A 17,803-nucleotide genomic window follows, 5' to 3' on the forward strand; every position below is an offset into this window, starting at 1 on the left:
AGGTACCTGGAATGTCAGGTCCATGAATCAGGGCAAATTTGAAGTGGTCAAACAAGAGATGGCAAGAGTGAACGTCCACATTCTAGGAATCAGCGAACTAAAGTGGACTGGAATGGGTGAATTTAACTCACATGACCATTATATCTACTACTGCGGGCAGGAATCCCTCAGAAGAAATGGAGTAGCCATCATGGTCAACAAAAGAGTCCGAAATGCAATACTTGGATACAGTCTGAAAAATGACAGAATGGCCTTTTTGTCCGACATCTTAGCAAGGCGGCAGTGGTTGTAGCTGCTCTCCAGGCTTTGCTATGCCGCCCAAGGACGACAAGAAGAAGAAAGATGCCGGAAAGTCGGCCAAGAAAGACAAAAGATCCAGTGAACAAATCTGGGGGCAAGGCCAAAAAGAAGAAGTGGTACAAAGGCAAAGTTTGGGACAAGCTCAGTAACCTAGTCTTGTTTGACAAAGCAACATATGACAAACTCTGTAAAGAAGTTCCCAACTATAAGCTTATAACTCCAGCTGTGGTCTCTGAGAGACTGAAGATTCGTGGTTGCCTGGCCAGAGCAGCCCTTCAGGAACTCCTTAATAAAGGCCTTATTAAACTGGTTTCAAAGCGCAGAGCTCAAGTGATTTACACCAGAAACACCAAGGGTGGAGATGCCCCAGCTGCTGGTGAAGATGCATGAACAGGTCCCACCAGCTGTACATTTTGAAAAATAAAACTTTATTAAATAAAAAAAAATTAAAAATGACAGAATGATCTCTGTTCGTTTCCAAGGCAAACCATTCAATATCACAGATAACCAACCATGCCCCAACCAGTAACACTGAAGAAGCTGAAGTTGAACAGTTCTTTGAAGACCTCAAAAACATTTTAGAGCTAACACCCAAAAAAAATGTCCTTTTCATTATAGGGGACTGGAATGCAAAAGTAGGAAGTCAAGAAACACCTGGAGTAACAGGCAAATTTGGCCTTGAAATATGGAATGAAGCAGGGCAAAGGCTAATAGAGTTTTACCAAGAAAACACACTGATCATAGCAAACACCCTCTTCCAACAACACAAGAGAAGACTCTACACATGGACATCACCAGATGGTCAACACCAAAATCAGATTGATTATATTCTTTGCAGCCAAAGATGGAGAAGCTCTAAAGTCAGCAAAAACAAGACCGAGAGCTGACTGTGGCTAAGATCATGAACTCCTTATTGCCAAATGCAGACTTGAATTGAAGAAAGTAGGGAAAACCACTAGACGATTCAAGTATGACCTAAATCAAATTCCTTATGATTATACAGTGGAAGTGAGAAATAGATTTAAGGACCTAGATCTGATAGAGTGCCTGATGAACTATGGAATGAGGTTCATGACATTGTACAGGAGACAGGGATCAAGACCATCCCCATGGAAAAGAAATGCAAAAAAGCAAGATGGCTGTCTGGGGAGGCCTTACAAATAGCTGTGAAAAGAAGAGAAGCAAAAAGCAAAGGAGAAAAGGAAAGATATAAGCATCTGAATGCAGAGTTCCAAAGAATAGCAAGGAAGGATACGAAAGCCTTCTTCAGCGATCAATGCAAAGAAATAGAGGAAAAGAACAGAATGGGAAAGATTAGAGATAGCAAAGGAACATTTCATGCAAAGATGGGCTCGATAAAGGACAGAAATGGTATGGACCGAACAGAAGCAGAAGATATTAAGAAGAGGTGGCAAGAACATACAGAAGAACTATACAAAAAAGATCTTCATGACCAAGATAATCATGATGGTGTGATCACTCAACTAGAGCCAGACATCCTGGAATGTGAAGTCAAGTGGCCCTTAGGAAGCATCACTACGAAAAAAGCAAGTGGAGGTGATGGAATTCCAGTAGAGCTATTTCAAATCCTGAAAGATGATGCTGTGAAAGTGCTGCACTCAATATGCCAGCAAATTTGGAAAACTCAGCGGTGGCCACAGGACCGGAAAAGATCAGTTTTCATTCCAGTCCCAAAGAAAGACAATGCCAAAGAATGCTCAAACTACTGCACAATTGCACTCATCTCACATGCTAGTAAAGTAATGGTCAAAATTCTCCAAGCCAGATTTCAGCAATACCTGAACTGTGAACTTCCAGATGTTCAAGCTGGTTTTAGAAAAGGCAGAGGAACCAGAGATCTAATTGCCAACATCCACTGGATCATGGAAAAAGCAAGAGAGTTCCAGAAAAACATCTATTTCTGCTTTATTGACTATGCCAAAGCCTTTGACTGTGTGGATCACAATAAACTGTGGAAAATTCTGAGAGAGAGAGGAATACCAGACCACCTGACCTGCCTCTTGAGAAACCTATATGCAGGTCAGGAAGCAACAGTTAGAACTGGACATGGAACGACAGAGACTGGTTCCAAATAGGAAAAGGAGTATGTCTAGGCTGCATATTGTCACCCTGCTTATTTAACTTATATGCAGAGTATATCATGAGAAATGCTGGGCTGGAAGAAGCACAAGCTGGGATCAAGATTGCTGGGAGAAATATCAATAACCTCAGATATGCAGATGACACTACCCTTATGGCAGAAAGTGAAGAGGAACTAAAAAGCCTCTTGATGAAAGTGAAAGAGGAGAGTGAAAACTTGGCTTAAAGCTCAACATTCAGAAAACGAAGATCATGGCATCTGGTCTTGTCACTTCATGAGAAATAGATGGGGAAACAATGTCAAACTTTATTTTTCTGGGCTCCAAAATCACTGCAGATGGTGATTGCAGCCATAAAATTAAAAGACGCTTACTCCTTGGAAGAGAAGTTATGACCAACCTAGGTAGCATATTCAAAAGCAGAGACATAACTTTGCCAACAAAGGTCCATCTAGTCAAGGCTATGGTTTTTCCAGTGGTCATGTATGGATGTGAAAGTTGTACTGTGAAGAAAGCTGAGTGCCGAAGAATTGATGCTTTTGAACTGTGGTGTTGGAGAAGACTCTTGAGAGTCCCTTGGACTGCAAGGTATCCAACCAGTCCATCCTAAAGGAGATGAGTCCTGGGTGTGCTTTGGAAGGACTGATGCTGAAGCTGAAACTCCAATACTTTGGCCACCTCATGCGAAGAGTTGACTCATTGAAAATGACTCTGATGCTGGGAGGGATTGGGGGCAGGAGGAGAAGGGGACGACAGAGGATGAGATGGCTGGATGGCATCACTGACTTGATGGACGTGAGTGTCAGTGAACTCCGGGAGTTGGTGATGCACAGGGAGGCCTGGCGTGCTGCAGTTAGTTCATGGGGTCGCAGAGTTGGACACGACTGAGCGACTGAACTGAACTGACCTGAAGAATGATGTGCCAGTTGCCTTTATTGCAAGAAAATACTTTCAGTGGCCTCCCAAAAGCTTATTCCGTTTGGAAGCTCATAGGTCTGAGTTCTAGTCCTCAGCACTGCCATTAATTAATCATTTTTGTTTTATTTGGGGGTTTGTCTTCGTCTTCACACCTCTTTACTTTCTTCATCCTGCTGAAATTAAACAATTAATTTTAGTAGAAATCTTGTAGGCCTAGGAATGTGTTTAGATATAAGCAAGTATCAGTATTAACAAAATAAAACACAAATACGTTTCAGAAAAATTCCACATGGAAATGTCAAGGTTCTCAACATAATACAAGCAGTGACTTAAAAGGTTCTTGATTACTATAGCTGTTGAAGAATCTTTAGATAAATTTGAAGGAATAAATAAAAGATCTGATGCAGAGGGGGAAAAAGACTTTAGTTAACTCAAACAAAATGTTCATTAGAAGAGAGATATTTATTCTACTATCTGTGAACACTTAATATGACTTTAAAAATATAATTATAAAAGGAAAGATGAATCAGAAAATATGAATATGTTAAATAAGTACAGGAGTAGAAAATGCTTTGCAAGAATGTTTTTTTTCTCTCGATAATACAAGATGAAGGTCATAGGTGTATGTAGGACACAGACAGACAAGACCGGATGAGAAGCAGACTTAAATCTCAAAATTAAACAAAAAGGACAGGTAATTAACTGGAGGCTCAGCTACAAACATATCAATTAATGTTCAAGATGATTGAATTAGGCACTTGTTATTATATCAAAATGATATGGCTCTTGTTAGCATAAGATTGGCAGTAAATGAAAAAAAAATGTAGCTCTCTATACAGTGCATAAATGCTAATCTTTTGAGACAGTTATTTGAGGATTTTGATTATCTATTAGTACCATTAAAAAGTCACTAACACAATATTTCTGCATTTTTTGTTTCATTTTAGATCATTCAATTATTTAACTTTTTTTTTTTACGTAGATACACATTTAATACCATCCCTCTTTCTCTCATCTGGAGTCTTAATAAAATTTAAAAGTTAATCCTTCCAATTTAATCTTACTCAGCCCTTCAGAAAGTGAAGCTGAAAATGATGTTTGTGCCATTGTGTTGGTGGGCAGGATACCTGTTATCTCTCTGGGGTAGGAGCAGGAAGAGGTGTTCCTAAGACAGGGGCAAACATGAATGAGATAGTCCAAGGCCATCACCTGCTGTTCTCTCCCCAGGACCATCTCTGCTGGTGGCTGCTCTCTGCTGCAGGCTTAATTCCCTGCCAGATGATGAAGGACTCCTGGCCTTCTCACCCCTGTCTTACTGAACCTTTTCAGGTTCCCAGTCTACCACGCTCTTTCCTCCATGTCTTTGCCCATGTCCATTCCTCTTTCTGCTCATTCCACCCCTGCTTCCTGTGCCTGTCCCATTCAGCTGTCAAGATACAGCTCAAGTATGAACTCCTCCAGCATCTCTCTCCTGTAACCCTCTCCCTTTCTTCATCCCACTCTGCATCCCTCCTAGGTTAGGAGCTCACAGTCTATGGGGGACTTAAATAAGAACTTAGAGCATGGTGAGTACAGCTGCTAGAGGCAAAGATAATATATAAATATATTGTAAAAGAGACCAATAGAAAAACTAAAAATAATAACATAACTGCACTCTGAAGGGGAAATTGGTATAATCAGGGAGTTGCCAGAGGGGACATAAGTAAGCTAATTCCTTACCAATCATGTCCTCACCTCATACATTCATAAAATGTATATATCAGTGAGTAGTGTTTTACACAGATTATATAAAAAGATGGATGTAACATTGAAAGAATTAGAAACAATTTTTTTTTTTTAAGTTGTAGGTGCTTCTTTCTGGGACGAAAGTCTAAGGTGAGAAGGGGTGGGACAGGGGATCACTGCTCATCATTATTGGCTATTTAACCATGAGTAATTAGTACTGAGCTTTTAAATTTTTATTGGTTTAAAATTTTTTTCCACACATCCTCAAACCCTGTGATTATTTACTACCAGTTCACCAGTTCTCCACAAATACAGTCATTCTTTCTGTATCCCTGGAAAAAAAAAAAAAACTTAGTCTGTCTATATTTTTCTGCTAATTTTATGCAAAGCTTTACTCTTCTCTGTAGTAGTTTACTTTGACCTTGAGGTTCCCCTCTCTCTGTCTTCCTCCAAACCCCCCAGCAGTTCCCTAATCCCTTCCCCAGAAAGCTACCTTCAAAACATGACACTTAGTTGCTTAGTTCTCGAATCATTGCCGTTGCTTGAAATCAACTGTTTAATGTCTCTGCTCTGAACAGATGTAAATTTTTTTTCCAAAGGAAATTGTATGGCAATTTGAGAAATAACCAGAATCTTCAATAAGCTGAAATAGTTGATGAGGAAGTTCAATGCTATATACACTTTGACTTTTAAATCTGTCATCATGCTTGGTAGTTGAAAAACCAGAGTATATGTTCAATTAACAATAAGTAATTATTGGTTATTTTAATCTTATGTATTGATTATCTGTTTTGAAGCTTAAGAAATGTTCTTTTTTCTTTTTATTGAAGTATGAGGTACAATGTTGATTCCTGTTGTACAGCAAAGTGTACAGATGTAGTATGTACAGATTCAGTTGTGCATACATATATATGTATTCTTCTAAAAATATTATTTTCCAAGAGATGTTCTGTGGACATCTATTGTTGTTTATAGGAGTGCATAACTTACAGTGGCTCCTGGTGGAGAAACTGCACACCTCTGGAAATCACAGCACCTACAGAAAAAAATAAATAAATAAATAAACGGGTACCTTATTGTGTATATCCCATGTTTCTTGACAACATCCTGCAGAGAAAACAGCAAAGTAACCAGGCTTATTTGAGTGGCTTGGCTAAAGAGAGATGCATTCATGTTCCAAGCTAACAGAGCATTTCCCATGCAACTTTATTCCAAGTTGAGTCTATATTAAAACTCTGAGAGGTGCCATCAGCTTGAAAATAATGCGCTACTTCGCAATTCATTCTTTTCTCGCTCTTACCTAGTATCCGTTTTCATGGAAATTTTCACTGACTTCACTCACTGATATGTCAGTTTCCTCATCTACTTGGGACCAAAAACAGGGGTACAGAATGTGGAGAAAAGCCTGAGACTCAGCCATGACTTCCTGTCATAGTTCTCTCTATGTCTTTAGCCAGGTTCCCTCACTCCATCCTCATCTATAGATGCCAACTTTTAAAAAATATGATTTTATTGAAGTTTAGTTGATTGGCAATGTTGTGTCAATTTCTGCTGTACAGCAAAGTGATTCAGCTGTATATACATTCTTTTTCATATTCTTTTCCATTATGGTTTATCACAGGATATTGAACTGAATATATAGCTCCCCATGCTATACATTAGATCCTTGTTGCTTATCCATTCTATGTATAATAGTTGCATCTGCTAATGCCAAACTCTCAACCCATCCTTCCTCCAACACTGTCTTCCACGTGGCCATCATAGTTCTGTTCTCTAAGTCTTGTTTCGTACACCATTTGTGTCACGCTTTAGATTCCACATATAAGTGATATTATCATATGGCATTTATCTTTCTCTTTCTGACTTACTTAATATGGTAAACTCTAGGTCCATCCAGATTGCTGCAAATGGCATTGTTTCATTCTTTTTTATGGGTGAGTAGTATTCCATTGTATATATGGACCACGTCTTCTTTATTCAGTCATTGTTAGGTAGCTTCCATGTCTTGGCTATTGTGGACAGTGTTGCAGTGAGCACTGAGGTGCATGTATTTTTTCAAATTAAGAGTTTTAGCTGGATATATGCCCAGAAGTAGGATTTCTGGGTCATATTTTTAATTTTTAAAATATTCTGGGTCTATTTTTAATTTTGGGAGGAATCTCCATACTGCTTTCTATAGTGGTTGTACCAATTTACATTCCTACCAGCAGTACAGGAGGGCTTCCATTTCTCCACACCCTCTCCAGCACTATTATTTGTAACCTTTTTATGATTCAGGTCATTTTGACATGTGTGAGGTGATACCTCATTGTAGTTTTGATTTCTGTGTCTCTAATGCCATCATTTCGTGGCAAATAGATGGGGAAACAGTGGAAACAGTGGCTGACTTTATTTTTCTGGGCTCCAAAATCACTGCAGATGGTGATTGCAGCCATGAAATTAAAAGACGCTTACGCCTTGGAAGGAAAGTTATGACCAACCTAGACAGCATATTAAAAAGCAGAGACATTACTTTGCTAACAAAGGTCCGTCTAGTCAAGGCTATGGTTTTTCCAGTGGTCATGTATGGATGTGAGAGTTGGACTATAAAGAAAGCTGAGCACCAAAGAATTGATGCTTTTGAATTGTGCTATTGGAGAAGACTGTTGAGAGTCCCTCGGACTGCAAGGAGATCTAACCGGTCCATCTTAAAGGAGATCAGTTCTGGGTGTTCATTGAAAGGACTGATGTTGAAGCTGAAAGTCCAGTACTTTGGCCACCTGATACAAAGAGCTGACTCACTTGAAAAGACTCTGATGCTGGGAAGAATTGAGGGCTGGAGGAGAAGGGGACAACAGAGGATAAGATGGTTGGATGCCATCACCGACTCAATGGACATGGGTTTGGGTGGACTCTGGGAGTTGGTGATGGACAGGGAGGCCTGGTGTGCTGCAGTTCATGGGGTTGCAAAGAGTCAGACACAACTGAGCGATTGTATTGAACTGAATGTTTAGAGATGTTAAGCATCTTTTAATGTGCTTGTTGGCCATCTGTATATCTTTTTTGGAGAAATGTCTATTTAGGTCTTCTGCCCATTTAAAAAACTTTTTTTGTTGTTGAATTGTATGAGATATTTGTGTATTTTGGAAATTAAGCCCTTGTATAAACAACAACCTTTGATTCTTGAACCTATATTCTGGTTGTGTGTATGTATATGTGCACATGAATGTGCACACATACTTTAACTAGCATGAGAGTTGAGTCTTCAAGAAAGTTCAATTCCATGATAAGAGGCCATTTTTGTGTCTCTTGGTGAATGCCTAGGCAAAGAGAGATGTTAGAGTGACTGAAACTTGGGAGAGGCAGCATGGCTTGTGTCCCTGAGTAGTAAGCCAAGAACAAAAACCAGCTCTGCTTCCCTCATGGCTGCAGCTGTGCAAAGTGAGCACATCTCCTGCCATGGGCCTCAGTTTCTTTATAAGATGATTCATAGGAGTTTGCCATCTTCAGGGGACACGGTCAAGGAACACATTCACAGAGCCAGATTTTAACACAGCATTTTTCAAACTCTGGGTCATGGCATATTAGGGAACCATGAAATGATTCTAGGGGACTTTGAACCCACCACAGGAACTAGGACAGAGCCTGAGTAATCGTAGATTCCTAATAAATATCTGATAAAGAAGGCATGGCTTGATAATAAAGAAATAACCCAATTAAAAGTAATCTCAGGGTCAGAATTGCCAATTCTCTAAAGGAGATAACACAAATGATCAATAAGCATATGAAAAGATGCTCAGTATTGTTAGCCATCAAGGAAATGCAAATCAAAACCAAAAGATACTACTTCACGTCCACTAAGATAACTATACTATAAAGATTGGTAATCACAAGTATTGGCAAGGATGTGAAAAATTGGAACCATTATATACTATTGGTGAGAATATAAAATTTTGGGAAATAGTCTGGCATATTCTCAAAAGGTTAGAGTTAGTGTATGAGCTAGCAATTCCATTCCTAGTGTATACACCCTAGAGAAATGGAAACATACATCCATTTAGACGTGAATGTTTAGAGCAATATTATTCATAATAGCCAAATAATGGAAATCACCCAAATATCCATCAAGTGATGAACAGATAAAATGGGACAGATCTATGACATACCCAATGCAGTACTTTATGGTAATAAAAGAAATAGTGTGCATGCTTCAATATGGATGAACCTTGAAACCATGTTAAATAAAAGAAGCCAGTCACAAAAGATGATGTGTTGTATGATTCCGTTTATATGAATAGGAATTATACATGAATGTCCAGAATAGGGAGATCTATAAAGGCAGAAAGTAGATTAGTAGTGACTTTGAGCTGGGGCTGGAAATAAATGAGAAGTCTGATTTCTTTTTTGGAGGAGATAAAAATGTTCTAATTGTATGATTGATATTGTGAGTAAATTTTGTGGTATGTGGATTCTATCTCAGATGTTGTTCAGTCGTTCACTTGTGTCTGACTCTTTGTGACCCCATGGACTGTAGCATGCCAGGCTTCCCTGCCCTTCACCATCTCCTGGAGTTGCCTCAAGTTCATGTCCATTGAGTCAGTGATACCGTCCAACCATCTAATCCTGTGTCATCCCCTTTTCCTCCTGCCCTCAATCTTTCCCAGCATCAGGATCTTTTCCAATGAGTCAGTTCTTTGCATCAGGTGGCCGAAGTATTGGAGCTTCAGCTTCAGCATCAGTCCTTCCAATGAATATTCAGGACTTACTTCCTTTAGGATTAACTGGTTGGATCTCCTTGCAGTCCAAGGGACTCTCAAGAGCCTTCTCCAACACCACAGTTCAAAGGCATCAATTCTTCAGCACCCGATCTTCTTTATGGTCCAACTCTCACATCCATACATGACTACTAGAAAAACCATAACTTTGACTAGATGGACCTTTGTCAGCAAAGGGATGTCTCTGCTTTTTAATATGCTGTCTTGCTCTCTCATAGTTACTCTTCCAGCATCTTTTAATTTCATGGCTACAGTCACCATCCACAGTGATTTTAGAGCCCTAGAAAATAAAGTCTGTCACTGTTTCCAGTGTTTTTCCATCTATTTGCTGTGAAGTGATGGGACTAGATGCCATGATCTTTGTTTTTTGAATGTTGAGTTTTAAAAAAATTTTATCAAAAAAAAAAAAATGCCCATGACCGAGCCCCACCTGTGACCAATTAAATAAAAATTTCTACAAGTCAAATTTGGCATCAAGTATTTTGTTTAAACTTCCCTGGTTAAGTTTTTAATGTCTAGCCAGGATTATGGCTTCTAGTTTAGACTATTTTCCAACTTCTCAGTGTTAAAGCACCATGATTCCTTAAGTCTAGTGTTTTATGTTTGTCCCAGTGAACAAGGTGATTTAAAAGCACAAGGGAATGAACTAGTGGTCACCCCCTCAACACACCTAAATAACAGTCATGATTAATTTCTTTGGCTGACATCTTTGAGTAAGCAACCCAGAAACTCCAATTTCCCTGTAACCAAAAAAATTTATATTTGTATGTGTGTGTGTACACACACACACACATATATATATTTATTTGGCAAGTGTATCAAGAGTATTGCAAGTTTCTAAATCATGGACAGACAGTAAACAAAGAAAGCAAATGAAAAAAATCCCTGATTGTGATTACTGAAAGAGGAGACACTTTTCTGAAGAGGAGCAATTACTTATTAAATATGAAAAATAGCTACTCACATGATCATCTCTGATGAAGACCATTGAAGGATAGACTTAGTGATGAGTTTTAGCAGTTTCTAGGAAGAAAAAAAATGCTATAATCGATAACTAAGCTGTTTTATGCCTTCCTGTTTTTGAGGGCTTAGCCAGGATCATTTTAGAAAGGCAGTTTTTGAAGACCTGAGTAAAGAACTCTTCAGAATGGTTACCACCTCCATTATTTTTGACACAGACAGATTAGACAGGTTTTGAAAGTGTTGAAGATTGAGCAGTTGTAAAAAGCAGGAGTGATAGATGGAGGTGTCATTGTCACATCTCATAAGAATCACTCGGTTTTATTAGGAATTTAGGTAGGTGACCTGACCTTTTTATAGCCTTCATCAGTTTAAGCTCTGACAGATAATAGTGGAGTGATCTTTACAGGTTATCTTAACATTTCTCAGTTTCTCTACCTATACAACAGAACTAATTAATCCCATGCCAAAGAATTTAACCAACTTCCAGCTGCCTTGAATATGGTCAGACATCTTACTAGGTCCAGTATAAGTCAAGGTCTTTCCTAGAAAACAGAAATCCCTTCAAGTAATCCCTCTTCATTAGAAAAGACCCTAATGCTGGGAAAAATTGAAGGCTGGAGGAGAAGGGGACGACAGAAGATGAGATGGTTGGATGGTATTGCTGACTCAATGGACGTGAGTTTGAGGAAACTCAGGGAAATGGTGAAGGACAGGGAAGCCTGGCATGTTGCAGTCCGTGGGGTTGCAAAGAGTCAGACACGACTGAGCTACTGAACAACAACAAAATTCCCTTAACTTGGACTTCCCTGGTGGTTCAGTAGTAAAGAATCTGGCTGTCAATGCAGGAGATGCAAGTTTGAGCCCTGAGTCGAGAAGATCCACTGGAGAAGGAAATGGCAACCCACCCCAGTATTCTTTCCTGGGAAATCCCATGGATAGAGGAGCCTGGCAGATTACAATCCATGGTGTTGCAAAAGAGTCAGACACAACTTACCAGCTAAACAATGACATTCCCTTAAATTCCTTCAAGTTGGATTTAAATGGAGGGAATTGGTTTCATAGGAGAATGAGGATCTGAGTGTCGAACATGGGACATTAAGAGAACCCATAGAGCTGCTTCTCACAGAAGCCACTGCCTCCCTTTAGGTGGAGGGCCAAGGGGAAGAGGTTTTTACTGGAACACAGATTAGTCAAAGGAATTGGAGCATGGTAGAAGCTAGAACCAAGAAGGAGATGTGTCTGTTGCTCGAGACATCACCTGAGGCAGAAGGGAGGGAAAGAACAGAAAAGCCCTGGATTCTCCTTTGCCTTTAGCCTTCAGTTTCCCATCAGGGTCCCCTGTGGTCAGAACCTGGAACCCAGCCTGCAGCGAGTCAGTCCCTAACTCCAGATATAGAGCAGAGCAAAAGTGAGGAATGGGTCTTAGGGAAAACAAGCCTAGGGCTTTCAGGGTTCACCCCTTTTTTTATTCTGTATCTATTAAAACTTGGTATTTCTGCCTAATACAAGGTTAACAATTCTCATATAAGGGCATAACCCCCCTCTCCCCAACAAAAGTGAGTTGGCCTCATGCATCATCGAATTCTCCTCAGAGCTAGTATCTGTGCAGTCCCCTATGTCAAGGCAGAAGTGAGTCCTTACATGTGGTGATCTCTGAGCTAGAAAAAAAATTTAATGCCACCAGTTCCTCATGTAAAACAGTTGGTAATGAACCTCACATTCATTATGATGACTATCATTTTAAAGTTAAAACAGTAAATAGCAAATTTTGATGAGGATGTGGAGAAGTTGGAAGCCTTGTGCATTGATGGTGGAAATGTAAAATGGTGCAGCCACTCTGGAAAGCAGTATGATAGTTGCTCAAAATAGTAAACATAGAATTACCGCAGAATCCGGCAGTTGTGTTTCTCTGCATATACCCAAAGGAATTGAAAGCAGAGATTCAAACAGATACTTGTGCACCAATGTTCATAGAAGCATTAGTCACAATAGCCAAAAGCTGGAAACAATCCAGATGTCCATCCCCAGATGAAAGGATAAACAATATGTGGCATAGCCTTAAACAGGAATGAAGTTCTGATACATACTACAACATGAGTGAAGTTTGAAATGTTATGGTGAGTGAAGTAAGCCAGACTGAAAGGGACATATATGAATCCACTTATCTAAGGTACCTGGACTAGGCAAATTCATAGAGGTAAACTGTAGCATAGTGGTTACCAGGGACTGGGGGAATGGGAAGAGAGAATGGGAAGTTCCCCTTTAACGAGTACAGAGTTTCTATTTGGGAGGATGGGAAAGTTCTGGAAATAGTGATACTGGTTGCACAACACTGTGAATGTACTTAATGCCGTTAAACTGTACACCTAGAAAAGGTTAAATGGTAAGTTTTATGTTGTTGTTTCGTTGCTCAGTCATGTCTGACTCTTTGCAACCCCATGGACTGTAGCCCCTCCAGGCAAGAATACTGGAGTGGGTATTTTTCCAGGGAATCTTCCTGGCGCAGGGATCAAACCCAGACCTCCTGCATTGCAGGCAGATTCTTTACCATCTGAGTCACCAGGAGCTATTGGTACTATGGCCCTGGAAATACTAAAAGGGGTTCCAGTGAATCCGATGTAGTGCTCTCTTGCCTTTATTGCATAGAAGCAACTCAGTTTGCCCTTGGCAACTGAGATCAGTCAGTCCTTCCAGGGCTCAAAGTGACCCCTTTCTCCACCTGTTGATTCAGTAGTGTGAGAAACCTGAAATAGCCAGATGGCAGTCTCTCTTTCCCATGTGATTTAGTCATTGTTGTATTTCCTGGTGGAAGCATTCCTTCCTGAGTGCCTCTAGACCAGTTTAGCCCAAAGCTGTGATAGCAGTGAGAGACCCTCCATGCATGGTTTTAATAATGAGAAGAGGGACCATTCCTACTGCTAACCCTTGGGTTTCCAGATCCATATTTTCTTGGGGGAATATAGAACAGCACTATATATTGGTTTCTAGGTCAAAGTACTCCAGCACTCCAGCCTTGTAAAAGTTGTCTCCCAACTGGACCATAGATGAATCTTGCATCAGCCATTTTCACCCAAGAAGTTTCTTGGCCAGAAACACTGTTGAATAGGATATGGTGATTGCAAATAAGAGCTTGAGTAAATCTCCTGATAATGGTGGTGCCAGAAACATTTCAGGTCAGGAAAGCAATTCCACCCTCAGTGTGGGTACAGCACCGCCCCCTCCGGGATACAAGGAGTCTGGTGATCTGCTTCTCCATCTGAGCCCGGCTGTGTCTTCCCCTCACTGTCTTCTGGATCACAGGGGGCTTTGGGCAGTGTTTCCTGTTTCTGGGAGCAGTATTCTTACAGCAGAGTCAGCAAAGGGAAGCAATGGTACTAACAGAAGACTTGGAGAGTGGAGAGGGTCTGAGCATATATGATATGTGGTCAACTATAGCCTCAGTCTGCAAATCACTTTGAAACTATTTGCGCTATTTCTCTCATAAGCACCATTTAGTCTGCTGAAAGTGTACTCTTTCTTTTTTTTTCCTTCCTAAGATTTCAGGGGAAGGAAAACAGAATTACTTAATGACTAAATGGAGACAGTTTGCGGCATCTTTGGCAAACTTGTCTTAAACAAATTCTTGTCAGCTAGACCTCTTGAAAGATTATGATTGTGTGGTAAGATTAAGTTAAACAGGTTTTACACTCTCGGCAAAATTCTCTTAAATGAATTCTTGTCAGATTCAGGCTCTTTAAAGATTATAATTGTGTGGTAAAATAAAACTTCACAGGTTTAACACTCTTCCTTCAGTTTCTTAGGCTTCTGTGTGAGTGTGTTGGCCTACTGATGCTAGAAGTGACTTCTCAGATAGGGTTTCAGTGACTGAAACAATGAGTGCTGGGTTCTGAGGTCTGTTCCTGGGTAGGCCAGATAATCTTTGGGCCATAACTGAACACGTCTTACTTCACCTTCTCCAGGTAATGATTTACTCTGCTGCCCATTTCACGTAAACATATGTAATCCCTTCATGAAATAATGTGCTTTCATAATAAGCAGAAGATGAAGGCTAAATAAAAATTCAGATCTAGAAAGAGGAAACACTGCTGACCCGGATGCTGGCAAGCAATCGTCCCGACAGTGAGACCTCTGTGGTAGACACTGACCACCATCTTTTTTTTTTTTTTACATTTTTTTAAAAATTGAAGTATAGTTGATGAACAATGTTTCAGGTGTACAGCAAAGTGATTCAGGTATAGATATAGATGGTTCTTAGATTCTTTTCCATCATATATTTCAAGATACTGAATGTAGTTCCCTGTACTATACAGTAGGTCCTTCTTTATCTGTTTTATATTCAGTAGTGTGTATCTGCTAATCCCAAATTCCTGATTTATCCCCACCACCCTTTCCCTTTTGGTAACCATAAGTTTATTTTCTATGTCTGTGTGTCTCTCTGTTATGTAAATAAGTTCATTTGTATTACTTTTATAAGTGATATTTTATGATGTTTTTCTTTCTGACTTACTCAGGATGATAATCTCCAGAGCCATCCATGTTGCTGCAAATGGCTTTATTTTACTTTTTTATGGCTGAGTAAGATTCATATATAGATATACACGCCTCATCTTCTTCATCCATTCCACTGTTGGTGGACACTTAGGTTGTTAACATGTCTTGGCTATTGTAAATACAACTGCTATGAACATTGGGGTGTGTATATCTTTTCGAATACACAAATAGAGTTTTGTCTGGATATGTTCCCAGGTGTGGGATTACTAGATCATATGATACGTCTGTTTGTTTGTTTTTTTTAAGGAACCTGCAAACTGTTCTCCACAGTGGCTGCACCAAATTACATTCCTACCTAGTGTGGAAAGGATCCCTGCTGACTGCAGGTTGAGTAAGCCTGGAGTCACGGTCCAAACCAGCCTTGAGACCAACCAAACTTGCCTCCAGTTTGGCTCAAATAACTGCAATACCCAAATACTCTAATTTTCCAGGCTAAAATGCTTGATGCATCCGTTTGAAAGCTTCTTCTCACTTGTAGGGTTTTCAGTTTTTCATTTTTAATTATAAAGTAAATGTGTCCTTTGGAGAAAGTGTAGAAAATACAGAGACGCACGAAGCATAATCGAGTTATGCAACATTTAGATAGATACATATCCAGTCTTGTTTCAGTTCATATAGATACGTAATTCTGTTCTTTTTATATATGCAATGCATACAGTTTTATAACAGTTTTGCTCAGTTGCGTGTTATGGCCAAAAGTACGCAATATCAAGCTTTTTTCTGTGGTACCAAGTATTTTCTACTATGTATTAATAATTTCTAATGATTGCATAGTTTTCCCTAGTGTGGATATGCCATAATTTATTTAATAAATTAGAGGGTTTAGGAAAAAAAAATCTATAGTTGAGCAGCTAGAGCCATCCCCTTAAGGTTATTGTAACACATAAAAACCGTCCACCAAACTCTTTGACACACACGAATCCTCGAAGGTATGATTTTTCGTGTGAAATGGCTCTAGCTGTCAGTCATTGATTCTCCATGTCATGGTTGTGGTGCTCTCTCCAGGTTGTTAGGGGGTGATTATGGATTCCTGTCAAATGAGATGTCTGCTATGTATTCAGCACGAGGCAGTTTGTATTTTTCTCCGTCTGTTACTTTCCCGTCGGAGGGAGTTAAGCAAATCTGTGAGCCAAAGGGGAATGGGATAGGCTCGAGTGCTGGCAGCAGCACAGCAGACATGCCCTAAGCCCAGAGATCCCCAGATAAGCAGATTAGACTGCTACATAAATACATTTGTCTTGATTGTCACTTTCCACCCAGGGTTACACCTACATGCATAAAAATGGCTCCAAGCCTATTTTTTCAAAGCCCGTTTGCCTCCCCTGTTGCTTTTTAACCACCCAGCTCAGAGGCATTTTTTTGTGTGTTATATCTATCAAAGATGATTAAGGGACTGAGAGAGTTGATGTATAAGGACGGATTGAGAAAAGTAAATATTTACAACTTGACTGAGTGACAGCCAAGGGGAAGATATTATGACTGTCTGCTGAGCTCAAATCATGGAGGAGATATTGTTTTGCCTTTCCCAGTAACTCAATTGTAGGGATATCTAAATTCAGGGAAAGTTTTCTGCAGATGACATCACTTATGCTAATTAGATAATTGTGTCAGTTGAAATTACATTTCACTGCTAGTAGCAGAAACTTGCAGTAGCAGTGGCTTAGATAAATAAGGTTTCATTTTCTCTCCTATTATAACACCAAGCCCAGAAATGTATCATCTGGGGCCGCATGGCAGTTCTATGATGTCATTGGTGCCTCTGTATCCTCCTGCCTTTGGCTCCGTTATTCCCAGGGTGGTTTGCATACTCAAGGTCACCTGCTATTTCAAGAAGAGCTATTGTGGCTTCACTCCTCATGGCTGCACTCTAGAAAGAGGGAGGCAAAAGAAATCCCTGCCAGTAAGACTGCTTGGAAGAACTTTCTCAGAAGCCCATTTCCTGATTCCAATTTACATCTCATTGACCACCACATCCACAAGAGAGGCTGGGAAAGTGAGCAGGGTTTTGGTTTGGTTTATTTTGATTTTATATTGGGTATGTTGCTTCCTGCAGCACTCTAGATCCTTTGACTGAGAAGGTGTGGCAGCCCGGAGATCTAGTAGGCAGTTGGTGGTTTCTGTCACAGTGACTTACCTCTTCAAGATTCTGAGAAGTCTGGACTCTGAGACATGGCAACATTTGCTATAATGTTACAAGGTTCCATTTGTAAAACTAGCCGTAGCTATCTAATATATTTACTTCTGGTCACTCATCTATTTAAGTTTATTCATCACAGCATGTCCTGGGTTGACAGTAAATAAACCCGTCATCTCAACAGACTTCAGAATAATAAGGACTACAACATATTAGCTTTCATCCAGTTCCATGCACTGTGTTATGCATTTAACATTACCTGAATGATTTGCTTCAAAATATTCCAAGGGGGATGGAGAATAGATCTGAATAAATGAAACAATACTCACCATGTGAAAGTGAGAGTGTTAGTAACTCAG

General features: G+C 39.8%; 1 protein-coding gene and 1 pseudogene across 1 annotated transcript in view; both read left to right on the forward strand.

Annotated features, from left to right (window-relative positions):
* EXOC4 (exocyst complex component 4) overlaps window positions 1–17,803 on the forward strand; it is an 816,823-nt gene that overhangs the window by 670,957 nt on the left and 128,063 nt on the right. The gene's annotated exons all lie outside the window — the stretch shown is intronic.
* Window positions 312–740, forward strand: LOC128046224 (40S ribosomal protein S25-like; annotated as a pseudogene).

This window comes from Budorcas taxicolor, chromosome 4, assembly GCF_023091745.1.
Source record: "Budorcas taxicolor isolate Tak-1 chromosome 4, Takin1.1, whole genome shotgun sequence".
NCBI classification, from domain to species: domain Eukaryota; kingdom Metazoa; phylum Chordata; class Mammalia; order Artiodactyla; family Bovidae; genus Budorcas; species Budorcas taxicolor.